The sequence below is a fragment of the Engraulis encrasicolus genome, chromosome 13, assembly GCF_034702125.1.
Source record: "Engraulis encrasicolus isolate BLACKSEA-1 chromosome 13, IST_EnEncr_1.0, whole genome shotgun sequence".
In the NCBI taxonomy this organism is placed as follows: domain Eukaryota; kingdom Metazoa; phylum Chordata; class Actinopteri; order Clupeiformes; family Engraulidae; genus Engraulis; species Engraulis encrasicolus.
The window spans coordinates 39,199,777-39,207,856 of NC_085869.1; the positions used below are offsets into that span (position 1 = coordinate 39,199,777).

The 8,080-nt window shown below is 38.8% G+C and overlaps 1 long non-coding RNA gene across 2 annotated transcripts; it reads right to left on the reverse strand.

The window, feature by feature from the left end:
* Positions 1–163: 163 nt before the first annotated feature.
* LOC134461148 (uncharacterized) lies at positions 164–7,692 on the reverse strand. Of its 2 annotated transcripts, XR_010037233.1 has the most exons (5): positions 7,621–7,692; positions 7,436–7,534; positions 5,450–5,748; positions 1,527–1,808; positions 164–1,420 (listed from the first exon to the last, which is right to left on the reverse strand). It is a non-coding gene; the product is annotated as an uncharacterized LOC134461148 (long non-coding RNA). The 2 variants fall into 2 exon arrangements; XR_010037234.1 differs by lacking the exon at positions 7,436–7,534 and having other exon boundaries at positions 170–1,420.
* Between the last annotated feature and the right edge of the window lie 388 nt (positions 7,693–8,080).

Consider the following 8,080-nt stretch of genomic DNA (forward strand, 5'->3'; position numbering starts at 1 on the left):
ACACCAGAGGTAACTTTGTAGGATTGTCATTGGGCAAGATGTAGCTATGGAGGGCTGCCATTAGACAAACTGGCATTAAACAAATGCCAGTACATGTTTTATAGGCATGTGCCTAGCATGAGCTAAATAAAAAAAAAGTCTTGACAAAAATTACCTGAGAGAGAGAGTCTTGACCAAGAGGTGAGTCAAACTCTAAATGAAATTTCATTTATTACGAGTTGATGTATTTTGAATTGTTTTAAATTGTTTAAATTGACTTATATGTCATTTTACTTTGTAATGAACTTTTAATGCAATTTTTCATATTCAAGTAGAAGGAGTCTTGACCAGGAAGTAAATCAGTGTAGGATCCCCACTGTTATTTGGAATACAATGAAATGTGTTCCTCTCTAACAAATCAAGTTATCAGGCTATTTGTTGCATTAATAACTTGTCAAAATAAGATTTGCTTTGTCACTCAACTCATGTGTTATCTAATGAGCTGAACAATATCAAACAGAACAGAAGCATTTACACAATTGTAGAGTTGCCCGACAACATACCACAACATGGAAATGAGGTGCCCTTTAAAAATAAAAATATTTCCAATAACTACCAAAGACAATGCATATTTGGTGCAATGAATTACAAGGAGCATTTTTTTGTTTAGCTGAGGGACAATGTGAACTTGAGGCTGTATAGAAAAGCATATAGTATGCACAAATCCAAATTAAAAAAGTGTATGAGACATGTAAAATAGGAGAACTTCCACAGTTGGTAACTCATATTAAGGCAAATGTTTTTTTAATTGCAAGTTTTCTGGAATATGATGATCATGGTGATAAAATCTGGTTACAGATCAAACATAGCACAAATTGCAATAGTAATGGTTCATATATTACATTGATCCTGAAAACTCTGCATCAAATATTAAAAATCCACCCTCGTGTATTTAGTGGAACATACTTTTCCAAGGTCAAATGTAACAGATTTTGGAATGGCAAGATGCATAGGAAATCTCCTACTTCTGACCTTGAAAAATATATGTTCTACTAAAATGACGAAGGTAGATTTTGCATATGTGATGAAGGGGGCTTATCAATAATGTGAATCATCACTTTTTTATGTTTTAGCCTGTTGTTGCATATCTTACATCATATTAAGTAGATGAAATCGTTTGCATATTTAATCATATTTCAGACAACTTTCAATACAAAAAAAAATCTTCCCCTTAATTAGGTCCTCTATTTGAGGCGAGGTGTTTAAGACTACCAGTTGGTGTAATGTCACTCCCTGTGGTGTGGTCCAGGCGGTTTGGAGCAAGTCCCGCCAGCTTCGCTGCTTGGCCCCCTAATAATAATGAGATGTACGTAGGTCCTCTGTGTGTGGTGAGGAGTGTCCTCAGATGTCCACAGTAATGAGCAGTAATGAGCCACTTGTGCTGAGGAGAAAAACAGAGGGAAAGCAGTTTGGTGGCGACTTCTTTTGTTTCGTTTCGTTTTTGGACAGGCAGTGTAGGCTATGTTGTGTTCATATCTCATACTTACCATCATTCCTTCATGTGCGTTGATTCTCTCTTTTCTCTAATTGTTTCTCTCTTTTGGTGCAGTTCTTCTCTCTCTCTTCCACATTTTTCTCTCTTGTATAGCAGTTCTTCTCTCTCTCATCCAATTTTTTTTCTCTAATCCAGCAATTATTTTCTCTGTCATCAACTGCCTTCTCTCGTTCTGAGCAGTTTATTTCTCTCTCGTCCACGTTTTTCCCCCTCTGATTCACCGCACTCTGTTTTTCATTCAGGGTGTAGTTAACACTGAGCTGTGGAGTGAAACCTATTGAAATGCACATACAGATATGTTATGGTCCGGACCAAGTTGTTTTTGGCAGAAATGTTGCATTGTGACACACATTACACATTAGGCCTACAGTATGTTTTTGTGCACATCTATCGTGGAAAGTATGTAATGTTAAAGCCCGACAACTGGCACCGTGCGGCAGCCTCCAGAGCTTGTGTGTGAATATGGGCAAATGTATGTGTATTTTAAAAGTGCTTTGAGACAACTTTAGTTGTGATATTGCGCTATATAAGAGTGATTCTACGATTCGGCTGCGCTTTTAAGTCCATGGATTTTATTTGCCAATTCCACTAACTATTAACTGCATCCAATGATGTTTTGGACATTAGCACACATTCATCTTTCATATAATACAGAAAGTGTAGACATGGCATTATTTCCCTCAGCAAGAATGAATATTTAATACTCATTTTGGGCGTATTCATGCCGTCCTGTTTTCCAAATGTCAGATTCAGTCTTCATATTAGCATGTAAAGAAACTTGTTTTGCCCAAGACGATTGCAAATGTTGATTCACAGTGATCATCACAATATGACAAAACTGTCCTTTCTATACATGAAATTTGCCATTTTGTGTGTGTCCACGAAAACCGTGTTAACCGTGTCACGGTCTGAAACCCCCTCCATAAATCAGTAATGGTTTGGTCTTAGGCCATACGAATGACATCACGTGATGTCATAACCTCTTTGGCAGGATATGGGAAGACTTTTTGGTAAGTTTTGAGCTCCATCCTTCCATAATTTAATCCATTCTTTTTCATGTTGTCATAGCGGGAAAATTGCATGTCAACTGTGTTATCAACATATACATGAATACATGATACATGAATTGATTAATGTGTTGTGGTGGAACTTCTGAGGTCCTCAGTTAGCACAACACCATAAAAATGGCTGAAATGTCAAGCCGTGTTACCGTCAATGGTGTTACAATTAGCTATGACAGTTGAGGAGGAGTATGTTTTTGCCAATTTATCTCCATATTGACAGACAAACAAACAAAATAATTTGTGTTCTAGAGAGATGGGTTTTGTCTGCTCTGTTTTTTCTGCTAAAAAAGTGCCGACTTGTTCCCCTGCACTGTTGACCGTAATACAGTTGAGTAACACGGATGACTGTTTTGAAAGTGTTTTTGTGCTCTTGATCCCTTATGTGTAGGAAAAATCCTATGAACGGACACTAGGGATTATCTCTGGAGAAGGAAGTTTTGTGTAAGGAGGGTGACTAAATTCAAATCAGACGTTACAGGGATTTATAATGAAAAATGTGTCAGTCTGTATCACAGTGAATCATAAAATCCTACTTATGAAGCTCAACAATCACATTTTCTATATCAGTTGCACAGATTAATGACAACATTATTGCTAAGGGACATAAGCACTTTCAAACGTATGTCGTTTTTATATATGTTTGAAATGACATAGTATTTGTCCATAACACTGTTGACAAAATAATCAAGCAAATGTTCGCTTTCATTAGAGTATTTATCAAATGATTTAAGATTAAGCTTGGCAATTTGTTTGTTTGGAAACTTAAATATATACACTATGTAAACATCTAGGTCATATAGTTGAAAAAAATACTGATAATTGACATTTTGCTTTTGCCAAAAGCGCAGGCGAATTGTAGAATCACTCATAAATACAGGTTCTATTGTATTGTATTGTGTATGTGTGTGTATATATATATTTATATAAATGTGTGGCTCCAACCGTATCTCACTCATTTCGTGAAGTATTCACGAAAAAAATAGATTAATTTTCGTGGTGCATTCACGTTATTGCCCGCCTTTCGTAAAGTCTTCACGAAAATAATAGATTAATTTTCACGCTGCCTATTCACTTGAATTGCCCGACTGTTGCCTAGCGACCAACTAGTTTGATGCCCTTTCGGTAGCCTACCGTCACATGGTAATCAAACATTTCAAACAAGCAATTTAGGGTTAGGTTTAGGGTCAAGGTTAGGGTTAAGGTTAGGGTTAAGGTTAGGGTTAAGGTTAGGGTTAGGTTTAGGGTTAAGTAGGGTTAAGGTTAGGGTTAGGGTTAGGGTTAGGTTTAGATTTAGGGGACATAAGGCGTAAGTACCGAAAGGGCGTCGAATTAGTGAGTCCCGAGTGTATCAGCAGTGTTCTGTCAGCACCCCCTCCCCGCCCCTGCAGACGTTTGGATAACCATAGCAGCAGTGGGGCAATTCAAGTGAATAGGCAGCGTGAAAATTAATCTATTATTTTCGTGAAGACTTTACGAAAGGCGGGCAATAACGTGAATGCACCACGAAAATTAATCTATTATTTTCGTGAAGACTTTACGAAAGGCGTGAGATAGGGCTCGTGTGTGTGTGTATATATGTATTATTATCATTATTATTATTATTATTTTGTTCGGGTGGGTGTGTGGGTGGGTGGGTGTGGTGCAAGGGACATGATTTGTTCATTGTTTTATGTGTATATTCATATGTTTTTGATTTACTTACTTATTTTACTTTATTTTATTTTATTTCATTTTAACGTTTAATGTCCTACAGTATCAGCGACTACAGATGCAAATTAGCCTATGGCTAACTCTGGTACAGTGCTAGAAATGGAAACATTTATGTTTTAATTGTACAAGTACATGGTCCCAAAACACTGAATTGAATTGAAATGGATGGACATCACAATACCACAGAGTTGCTCAGAAACTGTTCTACTGATGCTCGTTGCCAAGGAAAACACCAAGCAACCATTGATAGGCAACATTAAATTCTGTGTGGTTCTATCCCTAAAGTTTTTACAGTTTTTAACACCCAGCACCATCCTTGACAGTCTCTATATTTATTTCCATCTTCATGTCAGCAGCTATCTGTAGGCAAGGTTTGCACATTTCTACAAATGTATAGTAAACATGTTTGTGGTCTGACAGCAATATTGGACATCTTGTATGTGAAGTGTATGTTAATAGCCTGATAAACCAGACTAAATGTGGATGTCTAATTTAGTCTGGCCTCGATGCATAATATATCCGAAGGTTGTTGATGAGAACAACCTTCCCTCAAAACCCTGCCCGCTTTGATTCAAAACACATCTTTGCAATGTAATTGGTTTGCCAGATTCATGGCATTCTGGCTTCATTGAATCATTATGCGAGGCCAGACCCACCCGTAGACAAAACATTTTGCCGTCCAGCGGGTGGCGCTGGTTCACCAGGCTAGTATGTTAAATCATCCTTACTAAGTTTTCTGCATTCATGTGACCAGTGTACTTGCTTTCTTGGTCGTTGACTTTAAAGCAACAACAACAAAAAGTCTATATGCCTGCTTTACCAGTGTTCAATTGTGGTTTTCTCCTGAGTCGTTTTTTTGTATTTTATTTATCATTTCTTTTTAGTGTTATACAAATGTAATTTTTGTGTTTTACTTGCTGGTGTTTGCCTATGAATCTATTGGGGTAGAGACGTTGGACTGCTTAGCCTGTAGTGATGAAGAGCTCTGGTGTGGATGTGTGACTGTGTGTAATGTATGTTTTTGATGTTTATAGGGACCCCCTCAAAAAAGAGATGGAACATCTCAAGGGGCTATCCCTTAATAAAAGAATTGAAATTGAATTTAATTGAAGTGTCATCTCATTGATCATTTGTCTCCTACCTGGGCTGGCAGATAGAGCCATCGCTGCTTTTAGCTCCTTCTCCAAGTCTTCTGCCAACTTGTTCTGATTCATCTTTTTCAATATATTAATAACTACCTGCCCAGCCTCCACAGTGTGCACTTGCACTATTAAATCTACTGTTCCATATAGCTCTGCAGTCTCAAGCTTTGTCCATTGGATTTTACCAACTTCATTCAATAATTTCTTGAAATTCTTGAAATCGTTCTGGCCGAGTTCACCCAGTGTGTTCCTGAGGATGTCCTTGATTGAGTTTGTTGTGGAGTGTGCCATGTCAGCCCTGAGGGGGGAAAGGCTGGTTAAAATCCTTGGCACTACACACCACTGCGCGCGCGCGCGCGCACACACACACACACACACACACACACACACACACACACACACACACACACACACACACACACACACACACACACACACACACACACACACACGACTGCAGGCTGAAAAGTCTAATTTTACTGTATTTTTTACTGTACGCCTACAGTATTTCCGAGTGTGTGAAAATGAAATCCTTGTCAATGGGCCTACTCACTGCTCTACTCTAGCCTACGCTATAAGAAGATCATTGGAGAACCACTCCCCTCCCTGCAGGACATTTACACCACCCGCCTCACCCGAAAAGCACTGATGATCACCAAGGACATAAGTCACCCTGCACAATAGGCTACAGTTACAATGAGCAGCATAGTTGAAATACCCACTCTGTCCACAATCCTACAGTGCTCCTTTAAAGGAACAGTCCACCTTATTTCAAAAAAATGTCTCATATGTAGTTCAGCCCTAGTAAAATATGAGAATACAGAATACAAGCAGCGAAGCTGACGAGACCCCTGGTCTGATTGTAGGATTTCTTATTCTGTCTGTGTTTGCATTGCATATCTGAAATGATGAAACTCTGATGCCTGTTTGGTTGTTATGTATGCTAGAGTGTTACTGTAAACAATATAAGCACCATCCCACTGCACTGCTCCCTTGTGCTATTTGGGGCTGCCCCATAGCACGGGTGAGGCATAAATGTAATTTTGTGTCCCCTGGTGTAGAGAGCACTGTGTGCTGTATCACAATGACAGGGAGTTTCGCAGGTGGGCTTTCACTTTCACTTTAATGGGATATTGACTCATGGAGGGTGGTTAACAACTGACCCATGTTGGAGGCATGATTCTCCGGAAAAAGCCACTTAAGAATAAAATGGTATTCTGTAGTATGTTTTTGTTTGTGTGTTTTTAGAGGGTTTTTTTTATCTCAAGCACTTGTCTAGGTCAAGTGTCAATCACGAGGCCCCAACTGTAAAAAAAAAAATGTAGTTATGAGACAGCACTGTAATGACATTTACTATGAATTTGTCCACAAATCCCACTCGAGTTAAATGTGTGTGTTTGATGAAGTGTAAAACAAAATAAGGAATTTGGTTTGATTTTGAGGCATAATTCATATCTCCTGAAGCTTTACTAACAGAGTGAGAAATAGCAAGTGTGGTGTGTAAGCGTGTGACATTGCTGAAATGACTGTCTGTAATGAAATGAGTGTGTCTCACGCCTTATGAATGAGACATGAGATGAACATATTGTGCTATGAAGTCACACATGCATGCTCTCTCACTCTCTTTCACTCCCTCTCCTCTCAACTCCTTAATTCCCATACTCTATTTTCTCTCTATAGACCCATAGCTTACGTATTTCTTCATTCTCATTGTCCCTTTCTTTTTTTCTCCATTTCTTAATTGCCTGACTCTCTCTCTCTCTCTGTCTCTCTCCGTCTCTATTATACTCTTCCCTCTGTGTGTCTTTAATACCTTTCCCTTTTTGGTCGCTCTCTACTATGTCCCACACAAACACTCAGACATATTCACGGGCCATGTTCAACTTTGAAAAACACAGTTGCCCAGTATATTACACAATATATTACATTCTTTCATCGATATAGTCAGAAGTGAGACAACAGATGGAATACAAGATCAGACTGACCTGAAGAACCTCTGACTACTAGATCCACTGAAGAGAGGAAACTCAGCCCTGACCGTCTGAGTCTATGTGTTTCTTGTTTCCTGATATGTTGAACTATACCTAATGAGGTGAACATATGTATCCTGTAAAATCTCCTAAATATATAACAAAATATAAACATAGCAAAATCTAGCAAAGTGACTAACCTTGACCTCCACTGCGCCTCTGCCAATGGAACTGTACACATAGTTGTGATCTTCGTGCAGTTTTTACTGTCGTCACAAGCGAATGAAGTAGGGTGGGGTGTTTCCCCTTGAGTGTTTCCTCTGATAAAAATGGCACCCACACCCTCTCTCTTTTTCCACTTAACGTCACTGCATCCTGTCAGCACTTACTTTGTGCAGTAACTGTTGTGTTACAACTTGCATTGTTAAATGTGCTACACTGCGTTAGGATACTCCATCTGCATTCTGCTAAATACCTACTGCTGGGAGTAAAACAATGTAATGTAGGATTGTGTGGATGTTGGTTAAAATACAGTAAAATTTGGGCTCATTTCTCCTAACAGTTAGGGAACCGTGGTCTCAATGTTTCCTCTGACAAACACTCCAGTTTTCTTTCTGGCCATATTTTCCTCAGGGTTTTGGCCATCTGATTAAGGGTCGC